The 17,054-nt window shown below is 43.4% G+C and overlaps 2 long non-coding RNA genes across 2 annotated transcripts; both read left to right on the top strand.

Moving 5' to 3' along the window:
• The first annotated feature begins 263 nt into the window (after nucleotides 1-263).
• LOC144104102 (uncharacterized) lies at nucleotides 264-7,018 on the top strand. The gene is made up of 3 exons (XR_013308435.1): nucleotides 264-400; nucleotides 748-871; nucleotides 6,862-7,018. It is a non-coding gene; the product is annotated as an uncharacterized LOC144104102 (long non-coding RNA).
• A 2,693-nt stretch (nucleotides 7,019-9,711) lies between these two features.
• Nucleotides 9,712-16,448, top strand: LOC144104319 (uncharacterized). Its single transcript, XR_013308497.1, has 3 exons — nucleotides 9,712-9,850; nucleotides 11,132-11,289; nucleotides 16,261-16,448. It is a non-coding gene; the product is annotated as an uncharacterized LOC144104319 (long non-coding RNA).
• Nucleotides 16,449-17,054: the final 606 nt, after the last annotated feature.

Here is a 17,054-nt window from a genome sequence, read left to right as displayed (position 1 = left end):
AGGCGCGCGTAGGAGTCCTAAATGTAAATGTGGCAATTGTATACCGCCCAGCAAGGCGCGTGACTATGTTTTGGGCTTTCGTTAAGGTGGTTGCCCGACTTCCTGTTCATTATTCGACGTGGGGCGTGATCGTGCACTGCCTGCACGCGTGTTTTTGACGCCAGTATCGGCCCGTTGCGAACTGCCGATAGCGTGCGCCGCTCGGTCTGTTTAGCGTTGTGTTATTCGCTACGCGTATGTGCGTCTTTATAGTAATCTGATGCGGCGTCTTAAGGTTAGAACACACCTCTACGAGCCGATTACACCAGCTGTCAAGCTCAGAGTGGGAGGGGTGTGACGCGTCAAGGCATGCAAGCGACTGAGTGAATTGAAGCGACGTGTCACTGCGATACCACAACAGGTAGCTGCCTGCTCGATCACTTTTGTAACATTGGTACCGTTGCCTGCAGCTGTAAAGTTCTTTTAGTTGCTGGCGGCCGTGAATAAAAGTCATTGCTAAATGATGACGAAGAAGTAGCCATAGAAAAAGAGCGCTTTGTAACCCTTTCAAATTAAGTGGTTTTTATTAACCTGAGTAGTACAGAGCTGATCATAAAAACTAGTGTGGGCAAGTGGCGTTATGTATTTGAAGTTTGGCTGTTTAAACATTTTCTTGTGGTTGTGTGAAATGCCAGCAATACAAATAATTATCAGGAAGTACCAGGCATTGTGGGTGCAAAATACACAGCTAGAAATTATGTTATATAGGTGAAGTGCCTTCTCTTCAGTAATGAAGAGGTCTGAAAAGAGCTTCATCGGAGAAGATGTCTCCACTGTCGAGATTTGGGGCTGTTTTTGTCTGTGCCTGTTCAGCATACATTGCAGAGCACAAGTATGTGTCGAGTTTTCTCAGATCTGTTTTTTTTCACCTCTGCATTGAGATCAGTGTGTTGCAATGTCTGCTTTGGACCAGAACGTTGATGGCATGTATTGGCATTCCCCTATTCAAAATAACGTGTGTGTCTCTTCTCAATAGGTCATCATCAGATAGTGCCAGTTTCATGCTCAGAAAGAAGCAGTGCTTATATACAGGGGTGTCTCGGCTGGCCTCGGAACCCTTACAGAACTAGCGAGGAATCTGAGACTTCCTGTACTAGAATGCTTATAAGGAGCGTATGAATCCGAAGCAATCAACCAATTTTCTTTTTCTTGTTAGTGGTGGTTGGAACATTTCTCCTGTCATTTCTAAAATTTCGTGGTGATTTTTAACAAGAATCATTAAAACGTTTTCTCAAAGCCAAAACGCAAAAAATGCAACGTTGACAGCACAACACACAGGGTGGAAGAAAAATGGAAACCCGCACCCTCATACCACGATTGAGTCCAGAGCTGGCCGCTCAACTCCAAGGCTACAAAGCAACAGCGAGCACAATGGCATAGCCTCAGCTCAGCCGCTTTCTCTCTCTCCCTCTCTAGTTCCCTCCCCACCCGTTCTCGAGTCACTAGAGACCCCCTTCAATGCAGCCAGGCTTTAAGAAATGCCAATATGAAGTAATGGGCTACAGGGCAGCATTCTAAGGTGATATTACAGCATGAGAACAATGCTTTTATTCTTTTTTCCTCTAGTATCCATCTCCCATGGCACTCTTCATAGACACTCATAGTAGAAGGATAACCATGTCAAGCTTCTGCAGTAATGCCGGTGTCACATGGCACTCCTCAGAGACTGGTCCAGCAAATACGTTTTATTTCACTTGATGAAAAGAATATGAATGGTGTTTGATAGTGCAGCTATGAATGCACCTCAAAGATGAGAAACATTAATTGGACTTGAAGCTTGGCAGCTTCTCTTCTGTGGCCTCTCACTGTATAACGAAAGTAAAAACAGCGCTAATTTTTACACAAACCACACAGAAAGAACAGACAGGACAGCGCCCGTCCTGTCTGTTTTTTCTGTGTTGTTTATGTAAACATTATTGCTGTTTTTACTTTTGTTACACAATGTTACACCAACTAGTCCAGCAAGAGGTACTGTTAAATGAACTTTTCACTGTAGTTGCAATATTTTTACTGCCTCTAGATCTGAGTGGAAAATAAGCACCGTCTACTGCAAACTACTTCAAGGTCTGTTGAATTATAGCCTGTGCACAAAAAAGCTAAAAGTGCTAAATGAAAAAAGGTGAATGTTCACCATAAATTGTTACCTCTGTGATTATCTTGGTCAGTTCTGATTTTTTTTGCCATTTCACTTGCTTGGTGATGACACTGTGCAAGTTCAGTGAATATACTTGCTCTGTTACACTTACAGGAAATTAGGAGCTTGTAGTGACCTGTTTGACTCAGCCTTTCGGCATGCTACCTGATATAGTTCAACAAAGCTTGAAAGAAACTGCATATACTATGGACACCAGATGTTTGCTTGCGTCTTTTTCAAATGCCTTAGACATTAATGTGCAGGCGCGGACAGAAGTAAACGAAGCGCGCCGCACAAGAAAGAACTGCTTTTCAGCGCCGCCTAGCAAAACCACACGTAAGCTCAAAATCGCGACACGCATATGCAGGCCCCTTACCAGCGCAACTCTCATTGCTCCGCTCGCCTCTCATTCGGCCGTAGTCAGGGTCACGCTGATGATGGTCATGATCAGATGGTTGCGCCCTTAGTAGCGAGCGGGCATTTCGGAGCACACAGACCGCTGCCTTGAAGCCAAAAATCCCGCGGGGGCGACGCTATCATTATGTCGTTTCATCTGTGACAGCTGTGGCGCGTTTCCATTGCAAATAGCGCGCGTCCTTCGAACTTTAGTTGCTTCTGGGATTCATTTCCATCTCGCTATAGACCAAATAAACTCAAAAGCACTCGATCCACCACCACAGTTTCGGGATCTTTTATACAGTTACCGTTCATTTTCGGCTTGCTCCTACGAGGAACCGACGGAGCGGCAAAGCATGCGCCCTGTGTGTCTGTACTGCACCACAGTGCTCCTGCATTGGAACCTCGCCTAGGAGGTCAGCTTAAAAGGAGATGAAACCGCCGCTCTTGGCGCTTTTTGCAGCGCGATCCAGCGTCTCAAGGATAGTGACTGCTTCCAAATGTGCTGGATGCAGCTGTTGGGTTTTCACACCTATATTCTCAAACAGACCAATGTCTATATGTAACCGGTAGCTGTGAAGTAATACAGCTCGTACAGAAGAGTTTGCATCACTTGCTGGGTTCTGTCGTGGCTCATACTGTGATTAGTGGGCGATCACGGATACTTACATGCCGAATTTCGCACGCGGGGCACGCAACAGTGACGCACTGCTGCCGCGGCATTCATGTGGGTGAGACAGCGGGTGCTTGTAGTCATCCTAAGATCCAAAGGTGCATGCAAAGTGATTACCATGAGCTCTGCTCCGCACATGACAGCGCGATACGCAGCGCACTGTCTCAGTGGTGATAAGAGCAGGATCCATTATGGGGGCAGTTTGTTTCGGGGCAGACAGGCAGGGTGCATACACTAGCGCTGCGTCAGCGCCTGGTAGGAACAAGACAAATCATCAGTGATAACTGTAGAAAATGAACACAAAACTGCGGCAGTATGCCGAGTGTTTCGAGCGCGTTTGCTTGCGAGTGAGACGCAGCAGAGTCCCAGCGGCAGCAAAAGTTCGAAACATGCGGGTTGTTTGCGGCGCAAACATGCCTCCAGCTGTCTCAAACGAAGCGGCTTAATGGTAGAGCTGTCCCCGCGCAATTTGCCTTATCAAGACAGCGGTCTTTGTTTTCCGAAATGTTCGCTAGCTACACAGAGCACGACCATCCAATCATGATCATCATCAGCACGACACAGACGCCGGACGAATGCGAGGCAAGCGGAGCATTGAGAGGGTCGCGCCGGAAGCGGGCCTGCACATGCGCGTGGCGATTTCCAGCTCTCGTCTGGTTTGTCTAGGCGGCGCTGACACGCAGTTCTTGTGTGGCACGCTCTGTTTACTTCTGTCCTCACCTGTACATGGACCACCCCGTGATATTTGCTCTATGACTGGTAAATAATTTATAAATGTCTTTCTCTTTGTTGTTTCAGTATTATCAACCGAACCATGGCTGCGACGTGTAGTTGGTTTTCAGGTCATGGTAAAAGCAAGAAAACTGGTAATATAACTGCTGCTATGGCATTTGTTGTCATTCCAGCTTTTGAAACAGGCTGTTTTAGATGTTGTAGTGAATTAAAACTGCATATCAACATTTAAATTGTAGCCTTTTCTATGCCTCAGCAGACCTAAAGGCCAACTAGGCGTCACAGCCATCATTTGGCTGATCAAGCCTAAACAACATCAGAGAAGGAAATGGAATTATAAATTATTTAATGATAGGCAAATACCATTTGGGGATTCGTGTATTCTAATGTTTAATGCAGCGTTTAAAAAATATGTGACCAAAGTTGCATTTTCATAGTCCTTGAAACTTATTTTTTAGGTGTTTTCTATTTCTCTGTTCTCAATTTGGAGAGGTAGCAGTGTTCAGTACTGCTTACCTTCTTTTTGTTGTTCTCTTTTCATTCATTGGTTGAGCCCTGTTTTCCTGTGTTATTCTGTGTTGTGTAATCGCATAGTGCATCCCTTCTTTTTTGTTTGTGCACCACTTCTGTTCAGTTTTTTTTTCTGGCAGGCCTCATGACAGCTGGCAGCTTTCCTTCCATTTTTGCCTTCTCCTCTGACGGTGCTCATGGTACTAGACAAAATATAGTTTACTGAAAGGCTGGATTATAAATTGTACAACATCATTAAGGTGCCCTCTTCCTTTTTAGCACATGCCATTAATGGTGATGCCTACTGTTGCCAAGAATCTTACATTGACACAAATTTGTTTCACCAGTGCAGGGCATGCTTTGCTCTCATGTAGAGTTTGTGCATTTACAGTGTATAGCTTGTACATTTCCTCTTAGTTGGTGACTTACACAGTGGCCTCATTGGTTGGCTTTTATATTATTATGAAGGTTAGAATTTGTTTTTCTCGCTGCTGATCAGCTTTACAGGAGCTTAAGATGCCTTCAACAGTCATGTCTTTTTTATTGTTTTAGTTAGGATACTGAGGCTCAAATGAGCGAGCATCTGAGACCAAAATACCAGTATAACTTCGTGCCGTTTGTCAGATTTCTTTATGATGTGCATAATTTTTCAAGTAGGAAATAATTTCAGGTCTTAGTGGTCCTTCATTTTCTTTTGCTTTTCAGCCTTTATGCCAGATGTCAGATTTTGGAGGATAGTTTGTCACATCCTTCATCATTGAAGTAGGTAGCACAATGTACCAGCCGTGACAATTGGTCATTATAACTAAGCACCCCACCTTCCCTTTATGAGCACACCAAAGTTGAGATCTGATGGCAACTTTGATGAGTATTTACACGTGAAGTTGTCTTGTTACAAGCATAATGTTACGGACCACTTTAAAATATCCTTATGCTATTAGGTTCAAATCATGTTTTTGCTTGCTGTCAAACTCGCTCAACGGCACTTTCATTGTGAAAATTAGTATAACACTTGGAAAAGGCAGCCAGGTCCTTCACTAAATGTGAGTGGTGCACACTGGAATCCTGCACCTGCAGCAAATCATGTGGGTCATATTGGAGGTTGTGTTAAAAAGTAATGAAGCATAGATATGAAAATGGTGATACACAGTTATTACCATTTTGTGGCCCTTGACCAATTTCTGTCTTTTAAAGGCACTGTACTAAAAAGAAACTGAAGTGCACTGGAGCCGCTGGAAACCTTTTGTGTGAAAAAAAGGCATAATGACTGTGCTCATGACAATTTCATGATTATGCAAAATTTCAAAATGACCATTTTACTACTTCTTTATGAATATGTACTCTCTAGTGTCACATAAGGTGTAACGACAGAACTTGTCTCTAATTTTTCTTTGCACTTCAGTTTTGTTTTTATTTATATTTTGTATTTCTTACCATGAACAGCACAGGCCATGCACTCCTGTATTACTTTGTGTACGGAAACAGTGGCAAGTCAAGTGTCTGCGTGTGGGCCCCTCGTTGAACACTATTCTAAGGCACTAAGTTGTTTGCCTTGGACTCAATAGTTCATGCGCTTCTAGCTGAAAAAATAAGTAATGTTTCGTTCAATTTTGACTACAAGAACTTTACTAACTAGGCAGCATGTTGAGGATACATTAGATTTACTGCAGGTCAACCGGCATTAGTGCCTTGCTTGAAAAGGGCATGGGCAAGAACTGCAATTAGAAAATTGCTCTTAGCAGTCACTGCGAAGCCGCCGCGGTGGCTGAGTGGTTATGGCACTCGGCTGCTGGCCCGAAAGACGCGAATTCAATCCCGGCCGCAGCGGTCAAATTTCGATGAAGGCGAAATTCTTGAGGCCCGTGTATTGTGCGGTGTCAGAGCACTAAAGAACCCCAGGTGGTCGATACTTCTGGAGCCCTTCATTACGGTGTCTCTCATAGCCTGAGTCGCTTTCTGACGTTAATCCCATATAAACCAAACCAGTCACTGCGTGTTGATTTAAACACTGGCAGTGCTCCTACTATTTTTATTTTCAGTATTTGCTACCACACATACTAATCTGCGATTTTCAAGGATGAAGTCAATTCCTTTTCAATAATTGTGCAGTTAAAGTTGCATGTTTTAAAATTCGAAGCAAGCAGTTGCCTTTTGTACTTCACACTCCTATCAGAACTCACCACTATTGCATGACACCATCAACATCAAGGTTCAAGTCTTGTGTTGGTAATAAACGAAATGGTTTCTACTTTCTTGTTTCAACAGGCGTTAAAGCATACTGCTGTTGTTGCTGTGATGCATACAAATACAATTATTATCATATTCCTGGCTGCAAATATGGCTAAGAATTTTTATATGCGTGTTCTTTTTCTTTTAGGTGCATCTGAATTCAAGGTAGAGAAGGCAATGTATGACACCGTGAAGGGAATCCCAATGGATGCAGTATTTCACAAGAGAACTGCCATTCCCATCTGGTCAACAGAAGCAGTTGTACTATGCAGTCCCAGTGGCAAGTGCTCAGGAGGTGACAGCGGAAGGCAAGGAAAAGGTTCTCCACAAGGCTCAGAATAGAGGGTTGGGATAGTCGGTTCTGGGAAGAATTATGAGACATCATTCCAGCGCACAAAAATTATGTCCGGTGTCCGTGGTGTCTATCCTCTTCGTTCGTGTATTTTTGTGCGCTGGAGTGTGAAAAATGGATGCACTGAGAGGTAATTGCTAGCTGTAGCTGGATTTATCTCAGGGGCATATACTCACTCCATCAGTGTATGTGAGAATTACGACTCAGGTTTGTTAGTGGTTTATAATATGAGAGCGCCAAACAAAGGATAATGACAGACATACAAGACGTGATCAAATAACTGTAGATGTCTTCATGTGAAAGTTTATTTACAAGAGGTTAATTGATGGGTTCAGTTAGCTCGTGTGAGGATAAAAGCAGCTTAAAAGCCTAGGCTCTATGTTCAGTGCGGCAGTGCATAATCAGTGAAATTACTCATAATGAACAACTTTTAGTGAATATGTACTTCTCATGCCATGGAAACAGAAGACGGACGGTACTTAGCAGTCATTTGCCCTGAAGCTTGGATTTTAGCTACTGAGGCCTAAGTGATGCTGATTCAGTATAGGCATACGTGGGTGCCGCCACATTTGCCATCATGAATCCTCTGGTTGCCTCTACTTAACAACGAAAATTTGTATGTTATAACTTGTAGCCATCACTGAAAGCATTTTGCATGAAAATAAGCTTGAATTGCATGCTAGCTGGCCTATTGTTTAACTGTGAGATGCCATGATGGAAGTGACTGTTAGAGTCCATCATGTAGCCCATAATGAACCCCTGTTTGCCCATACCTTCTCTGCTCTCTTGTCTAGCTGTTATTCATACAGTTTTGCAAGTCATGTTCTAACTTCAGCTACTTCATTTTACATGTAAAAAGATTTTGGCTGCTTTTTACTCAAGCATAGGTGTGCTTGAGCACTCTTTTGCTAGCTTTGCTGCATGCTTTGTAAAAATAGTTTGTAGCATTGAATATGACAAAGCATATCTTAGCCACTTTTTTTCACACTTAGCAGGGACGGCCCAGCGGGGCCTGTAGAGATGGCTCGAAGCGGTTGCAATATTTTGTTGCATACATGTTTGGAGGAATCATGCGACTAGTGAGTTACGTATATGTGTGGCAGTAAACATTGCTACTTTGGAAAAGGCGCCGGTCTGCCATACAATGTCAGCGAAGCTTAACGAACCCCACTTGGTCTAAACTAATTTGGAGCCCTGCACTACAGTGTCCTGAAGCCATTATTGTTTTCTGCCTTGCTGTGAGAAGCGGATCTTGCAAGTGATCTGCCTGCTTAGAACCAGTCAACTTGTTAAGCTTATTCACTTAACTCATAATCAACTCAGACATTTTTTATAACTGGAACCTTAACGCTTGGATGCACCAAAAGAAGTGCATCTCACTGGAAGACAGGGCGTGCTAGGCACTATAGTGGGCAATGCACAGTACGCAGAATCTAGTGTGGGTTTTGTATGTGTGCAAGTGTCTGCAGGTACTCTGCAGTCAACTGCACCAGAGGCTCTGGATGTGCTTAGCAAGCTATACCTAAACAAAACTCGTGCGCTCAGGCAGCTTTGGTTTTAATACATTCAGCAGGAAAAATAATCTGGCAGCTTTTTTTTGCGCTTCTGTTGGGGTTTTACCAGTGCCAGAGTTCATCGCATCTTGTTTAAGATTTCCTTTCGAATCATTAACATTCCACCCTTGTCATTTTGTATGTGGCATTCAGCTGAAAATAAATTTCCGCAGTCGGCTTTTTATGATTTGCTGCCACTTTTTTGGAAGAAATTAAGAGGAATGGTCTTCTAAATAGATGCAGCCAGCCATGCAGTGCTTTACAGTTCTGCACCCTGTGCGCATAAAGTCTCAATACATGGATTTTGTCACCCTGAAATATACTTGCATCAGATATTTTTTTTAGTCGAACTACATCTTGTCTCCTTTTTGTGCCCATCTTTATGGGCATCTTGTAATCATTGCTGTAATTCCTTAATTTCTCTTATTTTCTTTTCTGCAGCAGTAGACTTTCCATATCAATTTATTTCTCTAGGCTACCAAGTATTAGTATCTCTGAGCCTGGTAATGAATCAAATTACCGGAGATGCTAGAGTGCTGTTGATTGTCTCAGAAAGCCTGACTGTGTTGGAAGGACTGTCATGCTCAATATCAGCTGCAATGCCAAAATATGACGAATTCAGATTATGATGCAGGTGTACCCAACTGTATTGTAAATATATGCAGTTAGCTATGAATACAAAAGAAAAACACAACGCAATAATTCACATTTTCATTCACACAGCATGATGATGAACAGGGGCAAGGGAGGAGGGACCTCAAAGTGTTTTTCGGTGTCTTCCCCCTTGTCCATGTTCATCGTTGTACTGTGTGAATGAAAGTGTGAAATACTTGCTCATCCAGATACTGATTTCAAGCAAATTAATGCAAGTGGGCTGCTTTATGTGAGTAGCATTGATTTACTATAAAGCAGAAGTCAGTTGGTTTACTGTAGAGGCATTGCGAGTCGTATTGAATGTGTACTGTATAATTGCACCACTGAGCTAAATTTAATAGCAGTATTTGCTGGTTGTCCTTGCACCGTGATTATTATAGTGTATTTCACACAAATTCGTGATTTTGTTTTGTTGTTCTTCAGGCATTGTGGCTACACAGCTGGAGTCAAGCTGCTATCGGAAATTCAACCTATTCGACTTTGCCAGAAAAGATGCACGCTATGATGCTTGGGGCCTCCATCTTGACTATACTGCCAATTTTGTCTACCAATGAAGCTAAGGACGCTTTTGTGCAAATGTGAGCATTTTTTCTTTCTTTACAATACGTGCTTGCTCTTCGGCAAGAACAGAAATGATGTGGTTATGTGCATGCTCCAGTGTACAATCATGTGGAAAATTATGACGCTGCGAGTGTGTGCCATACTAAGCCTAACTGCGTGCAGGTGCCATCTAATGAAATGCTCGTGCCATCAAGGCCGGCGCAGCGAGATTGATGGATGTTAGTGCACCTGACTCGACATCGGAGTCCTTGCTGTTTTACACCATTTGGCATGCATTCGCTGGGATCTCTTAATTTTTCTCACGATAGTATGTCCAAACTCACAGCATCTCAATCAAGACATTCTACGGTATACCAACCACACCGAATCTAATGGTACATCGACCACACCAGGAAACACCAAACGAAACCACACCAGAGCCGGTATTAGACAACTGGGTCACAGCACAGAAAACCAGACCAGAACACACTAAAGCACACCACACTACGCCACATCAGGACCCGTGTCTGAAAATTCTGGTCTGGTCGGAACACCAGACACGGTCACACCAGAACCCGTGTCTAAAAAAGCCAGTTTGGTGTAAACACCAGAAACGGGCTGGTGTTTTTTTCGACTGGGTATATGGCATTTCTTTCAATTGTGCCTATGAACTACTGGCAACGTATTGATTCCTTTCAATATAATTTTGATGCATAGTGTTTTGTTCAGCTGTAGGTTAATTTGAGCCCTCTACATATGGTGAGTCCACTTCAGATTAAGTTGGGACTTCGAAATTGCCTCATCTTGCATTTGGATTTGTAGACCTGAAAGCTTCATTTTGTACAAGTGTATTTGAAAGAGGATTTGCTGTATATAATATCTAGCCTACTACAAGAAATTAGCACAAGCATTAGCCCTGCTGTTCATAGTGGCAGCTGACGGTTATGTTCTTACATCAATCATTTAGCTCCAGACTACAATTTTGCCATGGTTCAAGGTGGCCTTAAAGTAATGGCTTCACTTTTTCCCCCTTGTCTTATTGTTTGGGAAGTGTATGCCATTGAGTCGTGCATAAAAGGAAGTTAATGTGATGATGCAAAGATGGGCATTTAGAAGACAACAGAGAATTTTGTTATCATTAAGCTGAGTCACACCACTGTGATCATAGGTCTCTGAGTCCTCTGTATTATCCTGTTCTACATCCTTCTGATTTTTTGTTGACTTGCACAAGGTTCCTCGAAGAGGGAGTCTTATGAATGGTTCAATGTATGGTTTTCATGGCATTGTTCACTTTGTATAATCTGTATAATCTATTTCAGATCAAAAAGCTAGCACTCATTGGGAGTGAGCCAGCTGATGAGGCTACAAAACTTATTATGAAGACTAGTGAAGACTCCTGTGGCCCTTATGTACACATTGAAGGGGCGGGGCGAAAAAGAAGCATTTAAGAACCTACGGCTGTACAGCGCAATTTTTGGTGAGTACATGTGAATCTTCTGAAGGTTATAGACACTTTGTGAACACACCATCTAATTGCAGGAAAAAGCTACTTTCAGTCTGCCTGGTGTGGTTTTCAGCACTTCCGTTATCAATTACTGAGTAGCCATCCAAATATAAAGGACTATAGGTACCAAATATTTGCTTTTGCGTTTTTTCTTTCAAACCATGCGTTAGACATTCTATACATGTACGACCACTAAATAATTTATTATTTAATTGCATAGTGGTGGTTCAAAAGTGCCAACACACACGGACCAAGAGACGAGACACACAAATCAGCACTGATCTTACAACTGATTTTTTTTATTAGGAGGAAGCACGTCATATATATACACACGGAAAAACAGCGCACATGTGCGATGTCAGCAAGACTCCTAGTGCTAGTAAAAGGCAAAAACCGCTTTAAAAGCATGTGTGTATCTGCAGAACCGCTACCCACTATGTAGCATATTGACTTCTCGAAGCGATAATGTAACAGATGATTTACTCACGCACCCATTACTTTTTCTGATAATATGAAACGCCTCAGCAACTTCTCTAGTGGGCTGGTCAGAATGAGCGAACAAGACATCAGTATCGGTGCTTGAAATTTTCTTTAGTGCTAAGATGCACAAGCTTAAAGTTCGTTTCCGGGCAAGCGTATCTGAGCACAATTTTTTGCAGTTGTTTGTGTCTATCTATCTTCGCAAACATTTGTCGTCACTTCGCGTAAAGGATCCGTTTCTCGTACCTACAGTGGACTCCTCTTAAACGGAACTTGAAGGGGATTCAAAGTGTTCCATTTATCAGAAGTTTCATTTAAGCAAAGCACACATATTTCATGTAGAAATATTTATTTACACTGCACCAGCCCTTACTGATCTGGGCGTGAAGAAAAAAAGAAATCAGTTGTGGTCTGTTTTACATTCTTCAGTTGCTTTTTAACAAAGTAACTGTGCATATTTGAAAGGCTTTGCGAAAATTCTGCGCTCCCTTCACGTTCAAAGTACTGTAGCAAAAGTGCAACTGCATTCCTAGCTGCGCTGTCTGGCACCGCACTGGGCACAGGGTCCTCGCACTCATCACTGGAGGAAGAGTGGTCCTCGGCTTGCACTTCTGCAATAATTTCTTCAAGGCTTTCCTCGCGACAGGTGCATACATTTGCATCTATGTCCTCATAGTCTTGTCGTGAGAAAGGGGCAGAGGGCACTATTTGATTAAGTATAGTGTCTGCTTCTTCATCAGCAGTACCTGCCTCTTCATGGGCTATTGGATCGTGTGCTTCGAAGCCTGCATGGTGGAAGCACTTCTGCACTGTTGTTGCCTGAACTTGTTCCCAGGCACGGGCCAATATGTGGATAGCAGACAGCAAGTCAATGACATAATCCTTTCCCCTGTCAGCACAAAGCAGCATGCGTTGAAGCAGTTGGCGGCGGTAGTGAACCTTGACGTTCTGGATGACTCCTTGGTCCATTGGTTGGATGACAGCAGTTGCATTGGCAGGGAGGAATTCAAGGCTGATGGACTTCAGCCCTTCCGCATGGCCATGGGCAGGGCAATTATCTACGATGAAGACAACTTTCCTGCCCTGTCTCGTAAACCTTGCGTCCTCCTCCCGGAGCCAATTTTCGAAAATTGCTGTTGTCATCCACGCTCTCCCATTTGCAGTGTAGGCCATAGGTCGATTTCAAATGCCCTTGAAGCAATGTGGGTGTCTCGATTTTCCTACCACCAGCAGCTTTAACTTTTCATCGCCTGCCATATTAGCGCCCACCAGCACGGTAATGCGCTCTTTGCTGCGCTTCCCACCTGTACAGGCTTCACCTCTGTAGGCGAGAGTCTTCGATGGAAGCTCCTTGTAGAAGAGGCCCATCTCGTCGACGTTGAATACGTCTCGTGGCTCATAGCTGTTTAAAATCTCCTGCAGCCGTCCGCGTTGCCAGTCAGCGCAGACTTCTCTATTCACTGCATTACTTTCTCCTGAGATGGTTTTGAAGACTAGACCATGGCGCTTTTTAAATCTGCTAAGCCATCCGTCGCTGACGCAGGAATTCTCAACCCCATTTGCAGGGCTATCTCCCGCGCCTTTTGCTCCAAAATTGGTCCACTTATGAGAAAACTGGCACTCCGCGCACGCTTAAACCACAGAAAAAGAACCTTTTCAAGTTCTTCATACGGTGTCGTCCTCATACGCATCCGGTTGGAAGCGGAGGTCCCAGACTTGACAGGTCCTTGAATGACGTCTTTGTTTTTCATGATCTGCGAAAGCGTCGACTTCGTGATGTCGAACTTCTTCGCAACTTCTGTTCTTGAAAGGGAACTTCGCCCAAGCTCCTGCAGAATTTGTAACTTCTTTTCAAGCAAGAGCGCTTTGTGCGGCCGCTTCTTAATGCTTTCTATCACGTCGACGCACCGACAACACCGGTCGCACGTAGGCCTAACGCAGAACGACCACACAAACAAGATTATCAAGCGACTTACTGGATTGGCTTGTCCCGGCTATAGCGTTGGCTGCGAAGAATTTGTTCATGGTTGCGAGACTGCCGCTGACATATGCGAGCACAAATACGCTCGGGAGGATTCCAAATTTTTAACTTTTCTGCCGTTTAGCCGAGGGTAACACGTTAGTGGTGTTCCAATTATCCGAAGAATTTTACTGCTGCAGATATACGAAACCAACCAAGTAACCCTGCTTAATTTTGTTTATCCGTAAGTTTAATTTAACCGAGTTTCGTTTATTGGGCGTCCACTGTAATTCTGAGGCAGTAGCGGATTTCCTCTGAAATCAGAGGCGGGCACTATGTGATGGTTTTAGTGTAGATGTGGTTGATTTGTTTTATTCTCTTCCACACTTTGAACAAATCCAGTATGTTCAGCATTGTATTACGGATGAGAGCAATGAATGCGTGTTCCAAAATGAGTGTGGAATCACAAGGGATTCTTTCTTTAACTCTTATCTTACTACCTGAGTAACATGTTTGTTGAGTGGGATGGTCGTCTTTATATGCAAAAATCGGGTGTGTGCATAGGTGCCAAGGTAGCTCCCATTCTCAGTAACATTTATCCAAGCAAGGTTGATATGATAGTTGAGACTGATCTAGCCGGTTATTGCATATGCATTTTCTGTTATGTGGATGATTACCTGGTGCTGGCTAGGTCCGTGAATCCCGAATTTCTGTCAAATGTTCATAGTTTTGCATGTTTTGGTTGGAGCTGAGGTTCACACATGAAGTCCCTCAAGAAAGAGTCTTGCAGTTCCTTAATTAAAATTCTCTTTCGAACCCAACCATGTCTGTTGGCAGTATTCCCCTAGAAGTGAAAAGTCCCTTTCGAATTACAGGTCCTTTCATTCAAAGCTTGCAAAAAGTGGCGTCGTTACGGGATGCTCAGGCATGGCAGTAAAGAAATGTTATCATAAAATGATGTCCTGTCTCTTAGCCCAAATAGACGGATGTAGGTAAGCTGGTTTCTGGGACTCAGTTCTCGTTTCAAGTGCAGACAGTCCTCCATGAGCTGAAATCGTCTGCAAGTACCTCGGGGCTGAAAAAGGATTCGGAAGAAGGGAGAAGAAAGGTAGTGGGTTATGCCATATGTCCACACGCTATCGCACCGGATTAAAAAGAGTGGGAAGCAAGCATGGGGCAAAGGTTCTGTTCCCTGCACATAACAAGCTAGAGAGTGGGGGCGGCAGTTCAAAGAAAGCATGAAGGGCGCAGAAGAAATGCTTGCAACATAAATCATGAAAATAGATGGCGTAGAAGAGAAGACTGGTGTAGCATATCAAATCCCTCAGTCCTGTGGCCTTACCTACATAGGTCGAATTGGCCGCTGCGTTAAGGTGCGGCTCATGGAGCACGCTAAATCTTTAGGAAAGAAACTAACCTAGCTAAGCATTGTTTCAAGTGCAAACGTACGCCATTTTTTTGACGATACTGATGTCTTGTTCGCTCATTCTGACCAGCGCACTAGAGAAGTAGCTGAGGCGTTTCATATTATCAGAAAAAGTAATGGGTGCGTAAGTATGCATCTGTTACATTATCGCTTCGAGAAATCAATATGCTACTTAGTGGGTAGTGGTTCTACAGATATTCACGTGCTTTTAAAGCAGTTTTTTCCTTGTACTAGCACTAGGAGTCTTGTTGACACTGCGCATGTGCGCTGTTTTTTCGTGTGTGTATATATGACGTGCTTCTTCCTAATGAAAAATCTGTAGTAAGTTCAGCGCTGGTTTGTGTGTCTCGTCTCTTACATTGTCCGTGTGTGTTTGCGCTTTTGTATGGATCAACACCAACTAGCGCAATGTGCAGTTTTTCTGCAATTTAATTTCTTCTTGACGCTGTTTCGGTTTCATCAGTCGAACGATGACTGTGACATGTATATGGTGTTTAATTCACATGAGGCATAAAAAATCTTTTATATTATTGCCGACAGGTCATTTTTGTCATTCCAGGTCTTGGAAGAGGCTGGAATAAATGTCGTCGTCAATTAAAGCTACATATCAGTGATTGTATTAGTTTTTCTAGTTGTATCATGTGACCAAAACATCAACTTGACGACAGTCGGCGTTCGGTCGATGAAACCAAAACAGCATGAGAGAAGAAATTCGATTATAAATTATTTAGCGGGGTTGTAGGCAAGTACTACCTGGTAATCCATGTATTTTATTATCTAACGCATCATTGGACAGAAGAAAGCATGCAATAACTTTAGGTGTCAATATTCTTTTAATGGCTCATGCACCTTTCGGTTATTCTTATTATGGATATTTATGTTTATTATGGTTACGGATATTAACAGCAAACGAAATTTGCTTATATTTCAAGCATTGCACATTGTAGCATTGCATACGGCTTTGAAGCATTTCCTGAAAGATGTGACTATAATACTTTGGAAAGTGATTTTTATCCACCATACTGAATATCAATTTGATGTGTGTGTTTATTTGTTCACTTTTACATCTGCTATGCAGCGCAGAATCCCAACAGCCACCATGGAAGTCAACAACAGAGTGGCTGCGTTCGTGCTGGGGGCGAGAGACTGGGATGGTGGTCGAAAAGTTCGGATGAAGGGGCGGACACTTCACCCCAGTAATTGGGGCTTTGTATGCAAGAATGCCCAAAATGTCTTGCAAAAACAAATAAATAAATAAGAAGCATTCTTACTTGCATTGTAATTTCAGTAGTAACATGTACACAAAAAATACTGATGAAGTGAAGAAAGCCTCTCTGGGTTGGCAAGGTGGGCCTTAAGTCTAATTGGGTCGGTGGGCCCAAAGGCATACAGCTATTGGTTTTATATGGGTTACCTTTGTTGACTTCCCGCAAGTTATCACCTAAGAAGCCCGCAGTTCAGAGCCCCATTTGTGCTACTGGGGCTATGCCGACCCAGGCCTCTCTGTGAACGAGTCATGACAGTGGCTGTCTGAGCGCTTAATTCCTCAAAAAAAGTGATTTTCATCACTACGGCTGCGCGTATTGCCCGACAGATGGTTCTGACGGATTCGACGCTGCTTGACACTAAAGTTGTGCTGCCTCGTCGGTGGGTGTGGTAGACTGGCGACTACAAAGTCTGTCATGTGTCACAGGGACAACGGAGCGTGGAACCAGCGAAATGTCGGTGCTGCGATTCATACAATTACATCTGATGACCCAGGCCTTCCTGTTAACGAGGCATGACAGTTGCTCCCTGAGCGTTTCTTTAACGGAAAAAAGTGATTTTAATTAATACGGCTGCGAAGGCTGCCGACAGTTGGTTCCGACCGAT

This window comes from Amblyomma americanum, chromosome 9, assembly GCF_052857255.1.
Source record: "Amblyomma americanum isolate KBUSLIRL-KWMA chromosome 9, ASM5285725v1, whole genome shotgun sequence".
Classification (NCBI taxonomy): Eukaryota; Metazoa; Arthropoda; class Arachnida; order Ixodida; family Ixodidae; genus Amblyomma; species Amblyomma americanum.
This window is presented reverse-complemented; position numbering and strand designations above follow the sequence as displayed.